Below are 11,802 nucleotides of genomic sequence, written 5' to 3' on the forward strand. Positions count from 1 at the left end.
AAGAAAATGACAGACTGCTCTAAGGCCTGGAAAGGGGGTCCATGAAGTGCTGAGGGAGATAATAGTGTGGGTCCCTGCTTCCACTCGGTGGTCTGGGAAGTCTGCTCTGAGGAGGGGCCATTTAAGCTGAGGTTTAAAAACCAAGTAGGAGCTCTCCCTGTCGAAGTTGCTGGAAGAGTGATTCAGTCAGAAGAAACAGCCTGTGAAAAACCCTGAGGCCAGAACAAAGAGGGCCTGGGGCTGGAGGGTAGAGCATCAGGAGAGGCGTCAGGAGCCTGGCTTGCTGGAAAGGATTCTGGAACCATCCCAAGGGCATGGGAAGCCTTTCAAGGGTTTTAAGTGGACGTCTAACACGAGGTGATTCACTTTTCAAATCTTGCTGCTGCGTGGAGGACGGACTGAGGCTTCCACCTCCTGACGAGCTCTTGAACGTGCTCTCTCCCTCCTCTCCACGGCCAAGGTCACCTCTCATCTGGCTAACCCAACAGCCTCTCAACTGGTCTTTTCAATCCACCCTTCCTCCGTTTAATCCATTCTCCGCACTGCCGTTGGAGTGATCCTTGCCCAGTGCAAACTTGGTTTTGTTCCACTCCAGCTTAGAAACCTGCAGTGGCCGCCCATTGCTTACAGAAAAAAGTCCACATCCTTCCCTGACTGAGCCTGCACTGGCTTGGCCCCTGCTGCCTCCCTGGGGAGGAGAGCTGAGCTGGCTCTCCTGCTTTTCTGGACTCCAGCCACACAAGGGCTCCTGCCCATTTCCTGAATGTGTGATCATGTTTCTCCCTGCCTCAGTGCCTTTGCACATTCTCTCACCCTAAAAATCTATCCCCTCACCTTCACAATTCTCAGTTCCCCTAGCTCAGGGGTTCTTCAATGTGCATCAGAATCAGAATCAGTCGTTCCATTTCTAAAATGGGAAAAGAATACATCTCTCTCTCTCTCTCTCTTTTTTTTTTTTTGGCCTCGCCATGCAGCATGCAGGATCTTCCACTACCAGGGATTGAACCCGTGCTCCCTGCATCAGGAGCGAGGAGTCTTAACCGCTGGACTGCCAGGGACATCGTGAGAACTATATAGTCAATTCCTGAAAAGTAGGAATAAAGAAATAAATGTTCCTTAAAGTCCATACCTCCTCCCTCTGTTGCCACCCACGGCCTGGGTTCCAGCTGTCCCTGCCTGGCTTTGGGTGAAGTCACTTATCTTTGGAGGGGTTATACACTCGACGGCCATCGCCTTTCTCATCTCTGTGACTGTGCCCCTGCATATGTGCCATTTTTGTTTTGAGATCATCTATTTTACCTTCAAGACTAAGCCCAGTTGTCACCAGTTGAAGGAAGCTTTCCGCACACTGCAACCCGGGCTTCCTTCTACTGGAAGACTGGTTGTTATGGGTTGTAACTGTAGAGTGTACATTTCCATCACCCTAAGTAGACGACAGCCAACTTGAGAGCAGCAATCCTTCGTGTTCCCACTGCTTAGGAGAGACTAGACATTCAAAATAAGCTCCGTGGAATGTTTGACTGTATCAGAGTGGCTTTCTTGTGTGACCAAAGGAGTGGAGCCTCAGGAAGCATTAGTTATCTCTCTGGAGCAGGAACCCGGAAAATCAGAAACTAATAGAGAAAGAGGATTTAGGGAAGGAAGATGTCACTGAATGTAAAACATGAACCTACTTTACAGTTTTGCTTAGAGTCAGGATGTTTTGAACAAATTTATTTACACACATTTTCAAGGAGGTACTCCCAGGATTCAAGTGGTGGGTTTCAGCACACCTAAATATTATATTGAGTTCTTAACAGGTGATGACCACATACTCTTAATTGTGCAGTGTGTTTTTGTAGGTGTACACAGAAAACTGCTTCTAGGACCTTCTTGACACTTCCTCTTCCCATAACTCACCCTTTACTTATGCAGCATATACTGATTAAGTATATATTTCAGACAATAACAAACAAGGGAACACACCTGGCAATGCAAGTGAAGCACTAACTCCCAGGTGTCCACGTAGCTGAGGAGGGCACTCCATCCAGGCCCATGAATTGAGAAGGAAGTTTGTCCTACAACATATGCAACCTGCCCTCTGATCGGCAGTTTTTCTCTGTATGGAATACTGAACATTTTATAAAACTATCTCCACAGTAGCAGAAATAGGTAGCCTCTGTGGAGAGGTAAGATATAGAAGAAAAGATGATCCCATCAACTTCATGTTTCCTCCTGGGATTGTCAAGGCACCTGCCCTTCAATGACCACTGCGCCATCCTTCTGCCTCCTTGGATGGGGTGGTCACCAGCACTGCTCACGAATATTCTGATTCTCCACCTTCTAGGCACGTGGTAGGATTGCACTTCCTCTCTCTCCTTTCGGAAGCAGGCTTTGCCCTGTGACTTGCTTTTGCCAGTGGAATGTGAACAGAAGCAATCTGTGTGGCTTCTCTTTTTCTGCTTTGGAAGCACATGTTGAGGTGGGGACTCTGCTCCCTTGGGTCCCTGACTGAATATATTGGCCAGAGCCCTCACTGTTACCTTAGATAGGTCACTAGCATGAGTGAGGAATAAACTTTGCTGTGTTAAGCCACTGAGTTTCGTGAGCCTAGCCTATCCTGACTGGTATATTGGAAAAGAGCAAAGTCATTCAGTTTGTGGATGTGTATGTGAATCTATATTCTTTCCCCAAACACTGCAAATTCTAAATTATTGTATTGGTTTTATTTTATCATCACCAAGATTCCCCCAAACAGAAAGACAAAAAAAAAAAAAAGTAAGATTTTCCAAATTTTTATTTCTGGTACATTATTACTGCTTCACTAAATACCACCATATAAAGCTGTTAAGTACTAATTATTTTTTAAAGTTTTAAAGTTATGATTATGGCAATAACCATAACTAACTCACTAATAAGGAGTGGGGTCGCATCACAAATGGTTCAATTGCTAAATTTTGTGAGCAGGTGACAGAGAACGATTAAAAAGAAATCCAGGGCTCCTGTACCAGAAAGAGCGATTTGTTATCTTGTTTTGGCAAGTACAGTTTAGCTTTAATTGTATGTGATAACAATCTGTAAGGAGAGTGGAAATGTACTGGGATTCATTTGGGAAAGGCGATCTAAAACACCTCAAGACTGCAAAATGTTCTTAAGTCTGCTGAGAAATGAGGTGTGACATTGCCAGGTTTCCATAGGAAAATGATTATGTTTGTAGATTGAAAGAGAGTGAACCTAAATTATTCTGTTGTATATTCTGCTTGACTGACACACAGATTTGCCTAATCGAGGAGGCGGACTGCCAATAACTGAATGTCTTCTATTTTTCAATTTTCAGAAAACTACTTGATAATTCAAGTTGTTTGTTTTTTTTTTTTTTTTTTCCACCAGCAAGAATCACTCACATGCTCTGTGTTCATTTATATTCTTCTGTTATGCTTTGGTTGTAATCCAAGGTTTTCTAACTAATTAGCTATGCATGGTATGTTTCAAACCAGTGCAAACTCCCACTTTCTCCTGGTCTTGTTTCTTTTTCATGTGCAATATTAGGAGGTTTCCTAACTTCTCCTGAAAATGTGGTGGTTATTGCGTGAAAAACGCTAGTTGAGCTGTTACGGAACCAAACCTGGGTCCACTTGCCTGTGCACAGTAAAGCCAATCTACGGACATGGGGTTGTGGTGAAGGAAACTGCAGCGTTTATTTCAGGGCACCAAGCAAGGAGTCCGGGGCAGCTAGTGCTCAAAACACCCGAACTCTCCGATGGGTTTCAGGAAAGCAGTTTTAAAGGCCAAGTGAGGGAGGGGCGTCCCAGGGTATGTGATCAGCTGTGCACAATTCTCTGATTGGTTGATGGTGAGATAACAGGGTGGTATCATCAGGGTTAACATTATCAATCCTTAGGCGCCAGTAAGTCTGGGGGCTACCTGCTGTGGTCATCAAGTTGTTAATTTCTTCTTTTTGGTGTTGGTTTTAGCATCTGTAAAACAACTCAGAAAATATGCATCAGATATTGTTATCTAGGTACTTCAGAGAGGAGCTAAAGCAGAGGGTATGGGGGAGGGCTGTGTCCCCAGCAGGCCCTGTAGAGTCCTGCCTGGTTACAGAGCCTTTAAAAAAATGTAAATACCACCTCACAGCAAGCCCACTATCATATACCAGAGAAATTATCTATGTCTCTTATCTAGCCCAGGAGAAAAAGAAAATATGCAAAATTAAAAACGGAAAACTGATTTATCCATTAACTATTTGTTATCAAAACCTTCCTAAATGTGTCAAGGTACTTTTGCTTAATCTTAGACTTTTTTTTTTCTTTTTTTGCTGTCTTAAATGTAATGTCATATATATATTTTTTCCAACACAAGTAGGCTTAGTTATTATTACAATAACATAAACATTTGCATATAAATTATATATTAGAAAGAAAGATACCAGAGAAAGAAATTGGATATAGTTTCCTACCTTTCCTTCTATTCTATTACTTTAAATTCAGGTGATACAATCTCTCTTTAAACTTCTCCCAGGATTACTTTGCATTACTCCTTATTTGTTGCTTGAAAAGGCTTCTGTAGATGAAAGGTTATTTACTATAACCCTTGCACTCGCTAAAACTTAATAGGAAAAATACTTGTAAGCAGCGCAATGGTATCTGTCAGAAAAGCAATAATTTGGTTTCAGAAACCTGTCTGATCCTTTTTCTTTTCCTTAGACTCTGCCAACTGATATAAAATTGCATATCAATGACTGAAATGGACAAAAAGCAAATGCCTATAGGAACCCTGGGCTCAGAGGTTCTCAACCTCTCTCTTTCTTTATGGATGCTTCTCAGGCTGGAGAGTCCCACCCCATAAGTGGGAGCTGGGGCAGGCCAGCATTTCAGCAATTCTGGGAGGGAGACCTGTGGTTTGAATGGCTCCTCGTGTCATTCTGACGCAGCCTTGTGGTGCAGAGCAGGTGTGGGACCCCTTCTCCCCCTGAAAATCATTGTCCTGGTTTTGATGGAGAAAATATCATGTGTTGGGGAGGGAATTAGCTAACCCCTAACCCCTAAGTTCTCTCTTTTTAAAAAAAATAAATTTATTTATTTATTTTTGGCTGTGTTGGGTCTTTGTTGCTGCACGTGGACTTTCTTTAGTTGCGGCGAGTGGGTCTACTCTTCGTTGCGGTACGTGGGCTTCTCCTTGCGGTGGCTTCTCTTGTTGTGGAGCATGGGCTCTAGGCACGCGGGCTCAGTAGTTGTGGCTCGCGGGCTCTAGAGCACAGGCTCAGTAGTGGCGCACAGGCTTAGTTGCTCCGTGGCATGTGGGATCTTCCCGGACCAACGTTCGAACCCATGTCCCCTGCATTGGCAGGTGGATTCTTAACCACTGCACCACCAGGGAAGCCCCCTAAGTTCTCTTTAAACAAATATTTTAGGTGCATTTTGTCAAGCTATTGAAAATTTCAAATAGCTTATTTTTTTCTATCCATCTAAACTTCTGGATCACAAATATATGTCAGGAAGTGACCCTTTACTCTGTCAGTCTTAAATAAGTGGGCCCCCATCCTCCTGCTGTGTAGAGCAACATTCTGAGGAAATGGAGACATAAAAGGCACCTCCAAGAATTCTGATAAGGTAGTCCTTGGTAGTTTCTAGGCACTCTCTGTGCTCGGCCTGCATGGCTTATGTGTTGCTTGGGACTTGGGTCCCTTTGGGTTTTGGATTTACTTAGTTGTTACTAAGTCCGTGCATGAGACTTTTCCAGTTTTTCTTTTTTTCTTAATTTTTGAATTATTTGTGCCTCCCTCATCTAGTACATCTTCTTCTTCCCTCCCCCACAGCATTCATGGCCCTCACTATTTTAGGGCCTCAGTATAGGACCTTGACCTTTAGAGCCTCAGGGCCTCCCAGCTTTCTGACAGGTACATTGCCTTCCAGCCGAGTGTTTCCTAGGAGTGTTGCTCTCAACCTTGACTCAGGCCTTGTCCATGCTCCTCCCCTTGTCTGGAATGTGCTTCTAGCTCCCTCTGAACCTGTGATAATGACTACATTCTGAGAGGCTTCCCAATTCAGTGAATGGCATCACCTTCTACCACATTGCCTGGGACAAAAACAGTGGGGTGTGGCCTTGATGCTTTCTTGTCCCTTCATCCACCATCTCTCCATCAGCAACATCTGTCGATTCTATTACCAAATATATTCCTCATGTTCTCACCATCTCCCCAATGACAGCTCTTTCCAAGCTACCACCTGCCCTGAATGACCACAGCAGTCCCCTAGCTGGTCTCCCTATTTCTATAAGTGACCCACAGGAAACATCCTCCAGTTAGCAGTCAAGGTGGTCTTTGCAAAGTATCAGTCAGATCATGCCATCATCCCCTTCTTAAATCCCCACGGTGGCTTCCAATGGCTCTGCGTCGCTAGTCTCGGGTACCTCCTCAACCATCCCACCTACTTCTCTTGTTCCCTGTGTTCCTGCTTCACAGGCCTTCCTTCCATTCCTGAAAAACGGAAGCATCTTCTCCTCTGGAACTTGGCATTCGTGGTTCCATCTGTGTGCAATCCACTTAGCCCCATATCTCAGCTTCTTAAAATTCAAGCCTAAGCTCAAATGTCACCTCCTCAGAGAGGGTGTCCTCAGTCACCCTGCAGAAAATAATCCCTTCTACCTAGTCATTATATATCCTATGAGTCTGTTTTCTTTTCGCTGACATTCTTATTTATAATCATTTGTTTATGGTCAAACTGCCCCCCCCCACACACACACACAAAGAAGGATATTACTCCTGTTAACCACTCGGTGGATCCCCTATGCCCAGGTCAAGGCCAGCCTATAAATATTGGCCATCTGAGAGAAGATGTTTGAAAGGCTGCTTCCTTCGTGAATGCGCGTGGTCTTTGCTCCTCTGATGTCAACTACCCTGCATTTATATACTTGTTTCTCCTGTGAGAGTTGAAGCTTTTCAAAGCCCTGTGCTCTATTCAACTTTTTATCCTCCAAAGAGCTTTTTGTGGGGTAGAGCCTCCGTAAATATTTACTGAATCCAGTTATACTCTTTTTGTTGTTAAAGGAAATTGAGTAACAAATTTAAGTAGCACTCTGTAGTATCTGAGAGAAATAGGAAAAAATTAGCAACAGCCTCAAACAGTTACTACACAGTGTGTTCATTTGCAGGTATTAATTCTCTAGCGTGCCTTATTTCCAGATTTTCCTATTCAAGAGCTCATGCTACAGAGCCTGTTAACAGTTGGTTGGTTCAGAAGGAGAGGAAGAAGAACCAGCAAAGAGATGAGCAAAGGCAAAAGCTCGTGTCTTCAAAGGTTTCACCAGTCCCCACTGTGTGTCATGAATTCCCGACCATATGTAGGCAAGGGCATGGATTGGAGGTGTTAGGAAGAAAGATAGCTGTCTTTAAGCAGAGTCAAAAGGAACAAGCAGAAAAAAGAAATGATAAAAGGAAGATTGATGTGCAAAATTCAACTTTTGAGTCAGACTAGGGAGGATATAGAAAAAACTTTCTAAATCTCTACAATGGTATTGGTTACCGTGCTCTCCATTGCAGGTAAAGAAAAGGCACTCTCAACCCTTGGTAACGTGTAAATTGCTTTTAGTCACTCTCCCCAGGAAAGCAAGACATGTCAGCCTGCAAAGTGTTAGGCTGCCAATCCTATTGTCAGGCAACCAGGACATTTGAATTCAGATGTGCTGAAATTCCATTTGGGGGTTTTCTGCCACAAATCCCTAAGATCTAAAGAGACCTCTGGCTAGAAAAGGAGTAAGTTTCACACATCAAATCTCTTCAGATATATTTTAAACATCTCCACTCAAAAGATCCTGGAAACAAGTTACAAATTGAGGCATTCAACAAGCCTGGGGACACGTGAGAGGAAAGGTAGGCGGTGATTTCAGGAAGAATCAGACATCCGTTTTCAGAGCAGAGTCATTCTTCCATTTTTATTCATTCAACAAATATTGGTGGCGAGGCAGTGGATCACAATGCTTTAGAATTTAGGCTTGGAGTCAGAAGGCTTGGCTTAAATCCTGGTTGGGTTACCTGTTGGGGTGGTCCATTCTTTGTGTCCACTGGGCTAGGTGAGGTTATTCAATCACACACGAATCTAGGTGTTTCTGTGAAGGTATTTCATAGATGTGGTTGACATTTACATAAAGGAGATTATCCATGATAATCTGGGTGGGCCTCATCTTATCAGTAGAAGGCTTTAACTGCAAAACTGCAGTTTCCCTGAGGAAAAAGGAATTCCACCTGTGGACTACAGCGTCACCTCCTGCCTAAGAGTTCCCAGCCTGGGGGTGGCGTGCCTCACAGATTTCAGACTGCTCAGCCAGATGCCATAATTGCATAAACTAATTCTTAGAAATCTCCCCTGTGTGTATATATATATGTACATGTATTTATATATACGCACACACACTGGTAGGTTTCTAGATAAGCTAGTAGGTTTATATTTAAACTAGTATGTATGTGTGTGTATACACACACATATACATATACATACATATATATACATACATATCTATCTATGTATCTATCTATATATACATATATAGATAAAGTTTATTAGTTTCGATTCTCTGGTAGAGCCCTGGCTGATCCACCTAGTTACTGTGCTGACCTTGGGAAAGTACCTTACCCTCTCCGTGCCTCAGTTTCTTCATCTATAAAATAAGGATACAGTAGTCCCCATCTCACAAGCCTGTGGAAAGGATTAGGTGAGTTAACAGATGTAAGGTTCTTAGACCGGGGACTGACACATACTAAGTGCTCTTCTTGATTATTAAGCACCTGTTGTTTGCTTATGGCAGCTACTGGGGAGAAATAAGAATAAGGAAGATGAGATGCCTGACATTAAGAAGCATGCAGTTCCTCAGAGGGTGATAAGGCATAATCATCAGTACACATAGTCAGAATGTAACCCTAGTGCACACTCCTAATTAGGGAAAGGTTGGCTTATAATGCTAATAATACTACTGATGAGGGTAGATAGTGGTTATCTTCTGTGCACTGAGTATAGTACAGGCAATTTCATTTGTTTGTTTTTTTCATTCTTCCTTTATTCATTTGTTGTTCCATTTATCAAACATTCTTTGGTCTCCTATTATACATTAGACATGACACTAGATGCTAAAGATATAGTGGAAAATTAGATAGAAGGGGTCCCTGCCTCCTTGTAATATATATTCTAGTAGAAACTACAAATAATACATAAGTAAAACAAATTATGTAATGTAATTAAGTATGGATACGTTCTATGAAGAACGATAAAAGCATGGTAAGCATGGTTAGGGTGGGTCTGGTGACATCTAACATGAGACCCGAATCATGAGAAGCAGCAGGTTTGCAAATATCTTGGGGAAGATGATTTCAAGACAGCAAGTGGAAAGGGCCTTAGATTAGAACGATCTTGACACATTGGAGGGAAATAAAGAAGACCATTGAGGCTGTAGCAAAGCAAAAGGTGGGAAGAGAAGGAAGGGAATGAAGTTGGAAATGGAAGTAGAGCCCAGATCTTATAGGGACTGTAGGCCATGACGAGTCATGTTACTTTATTTTAAGTGGGATGGGAATATTTTGATGTGTTTGGAGTAGGGAACGCAGACGTTTATTGTAGATGCTGGGTAAAGTATGGGCTATGATGGGGTGGGGAGTGGAGATGAGTGAGGCAGAGAGGCTGGCTGCATATGTGGCTAGTGGAGTAGAACAGGTGAGGTCACCCTCACCTGTCACTCAGGTGGTAGAGATGGAGGAGATCAGAAGAGGATGATATTCAGGATGGGTTTTGGGGACAGAGATGGAGGAGAAGGCCTGAAATTAAGGCACAATTGCTGTCTTGTCATCTCTAAGCTTCACAGGGCCCCAAAGGCCTATGTCTGAGTTTCCTCACTGTTGCCAGATACGTTCCCCACCCAGCAGCAAAGGTTCCCCACCTGGCCAGTTCCTGCAGCAGCTGGACCAGGTACACTCCATCCAGTCCTCAACCCAACAGGTTTCACTTCCCTGCCAGCCTGTGAAATTATTCAAACAGCCAATCCCTTCCTCCCACTGGAACCAGGGGCCACTGCACCGTCTTGGTACCACAGGCCTGTCCCCTACAACCCCTGCTTGTTCATTCCATCTCTGAGTGTAACCCCCTTGTGGCTCTGCATGGCAGATGTTGTCCTGCCCTGGGCTGGTGAGTATCTATGACTAAGGAACTGCTGCCCATTTCATCTGTCTGGTCAGGTGTCCTGTGTTTGGCCATCTCTTACTATTTAAGGCAAGGGATCCATCCTCGCCAATGGAGTGAATAGGAGATGATCAGAACAATTAATGTCAAAAACAGAATGGCCCAGCCACAGCCGAGGGCCTCCATCAGCTTTCATGAACTGCTCTTTGCTAAATAACTGGCTCCTGATGTGGCCAGAAGGTCTGTGCTGTGAGTGATTGGATGGAGACAGAACCTGAAAGCTGCGACTCTACGCAGCTAGCGATCTTGAATGCTCTGAGGGAATTTGTACAGAGAGAAAAAAAAGAGGGAGGGAAGCAGTGCAGGAAAAGGTAGGGCTTTAACAGGATGGTTTCTATCCACCAGCTTCTTGGTCGTGGGCCCAGGTATCTTCTGCTGCACCACTCTGCTGCCTCTGTCACAGCAGAGAGCCTAATTCTCAGAGTTATACAACGAAAACAGAAACAGAAAGACACCCATGGCACCCCTGTGGCATGGCAAAAGGGTTAGTTCAAACCTGACTCAAGGCCAGGGTTGTACGGTTAAGGAAACCATTGCCACTGGGGAGGGCCCTCGTCCTGGCAGAGAAAGAGGCCGAGAGGAACCCATCTGCTGCCCCCAGTGCTGCCAGCTCCTTTAAGCAGGCTGACCTGGGGTGGGCGATGGCGATAGCTGTCAGGCCTGGGTCTTCTCAGGCTGAGATGGCAACAGGATCCACTTCTGGAAGGTGGGAAGTTGGGACTTTTTTATTTTTTATTTTGTTCCACTTTTTCAATAAACATGATATATGTATAACTGGAATTATATATAGATGTTTAAATGAGTATATATTTCTTTACAAATCACTGTAACCTTAATGCTGTGGTTCCATGCACTTAGGTTTCCATTCCCAACACTCAATATCTCATTCAAATGACTGACTTCATCCCATGAGCCACCAGTAAATATTTGCTATTATAGATTTGGTTAATATGTTCTGTTCAGTGCCTATTTCAACAGCCTCTGAGCTGTTGTTTGCCTTCACCTCTGATGGAACGTGTTCACCTTTACCAGGCTCTCCACGAAGCCCTTCAGCTGCCTTTGCTGTGCACTGTCTTTGCAGGGAAGCTCTATAGCTGTATCTGCCTTTCTTGGGAGCACAGGTGTGACACTGTGTTGATGACATTCTCCACGAAACACATTCATTTGACACACTCATTAAGGACATACAAACGCAAAATAACTGAAAAAAGGGGGATTGGCGATTGCTTTGCACATAGTGTAAGGTCCTGTCACCTTGGTTAAATTTTTGACAATTATTTAGTAAATCGAGAGGTGTTCTATTCCTGAGACTATCAAGAAACAGCTACTGACGTTTTTAGCACCCAAATGTTAATAGAAGCCCGACGTCTTTTTTGGGGGGCCGCACCGTGTGGCATGTGGGATCTTAGTCCCCGACCAGGGATTGAACCCTCACCCTCGGCAGTGAAAGTGCAGAGTCTTAACCACTGGACTGCCAGGGAATTCCCAAAGCCCAACATCTTTTAGCCATTTGGGCTCTCTGAAGGCAGCATAGTCCACATTTAAAGGTTTTTTTGTTTGTTTGTTTGTTTGTTTGTTTTGTGGTACGCGGGCCTCTCAC

The sequence above is a fragment of the Physeter macrocephalus genome, chromosome 13, assembly GCF_002837175.3.
Source record: "Physeter macrocephalus isolate SW-GA chromosome 13, ASM283717v5, whole genome shotgun sequence".
Taxonomy (NCBI): domain Eukaryota; kingdom Metazoa; phylum Chordata; class Mammalia; order Artiodactyla; family Physeteridae; genus Physeter; species Physeter macrocephalus.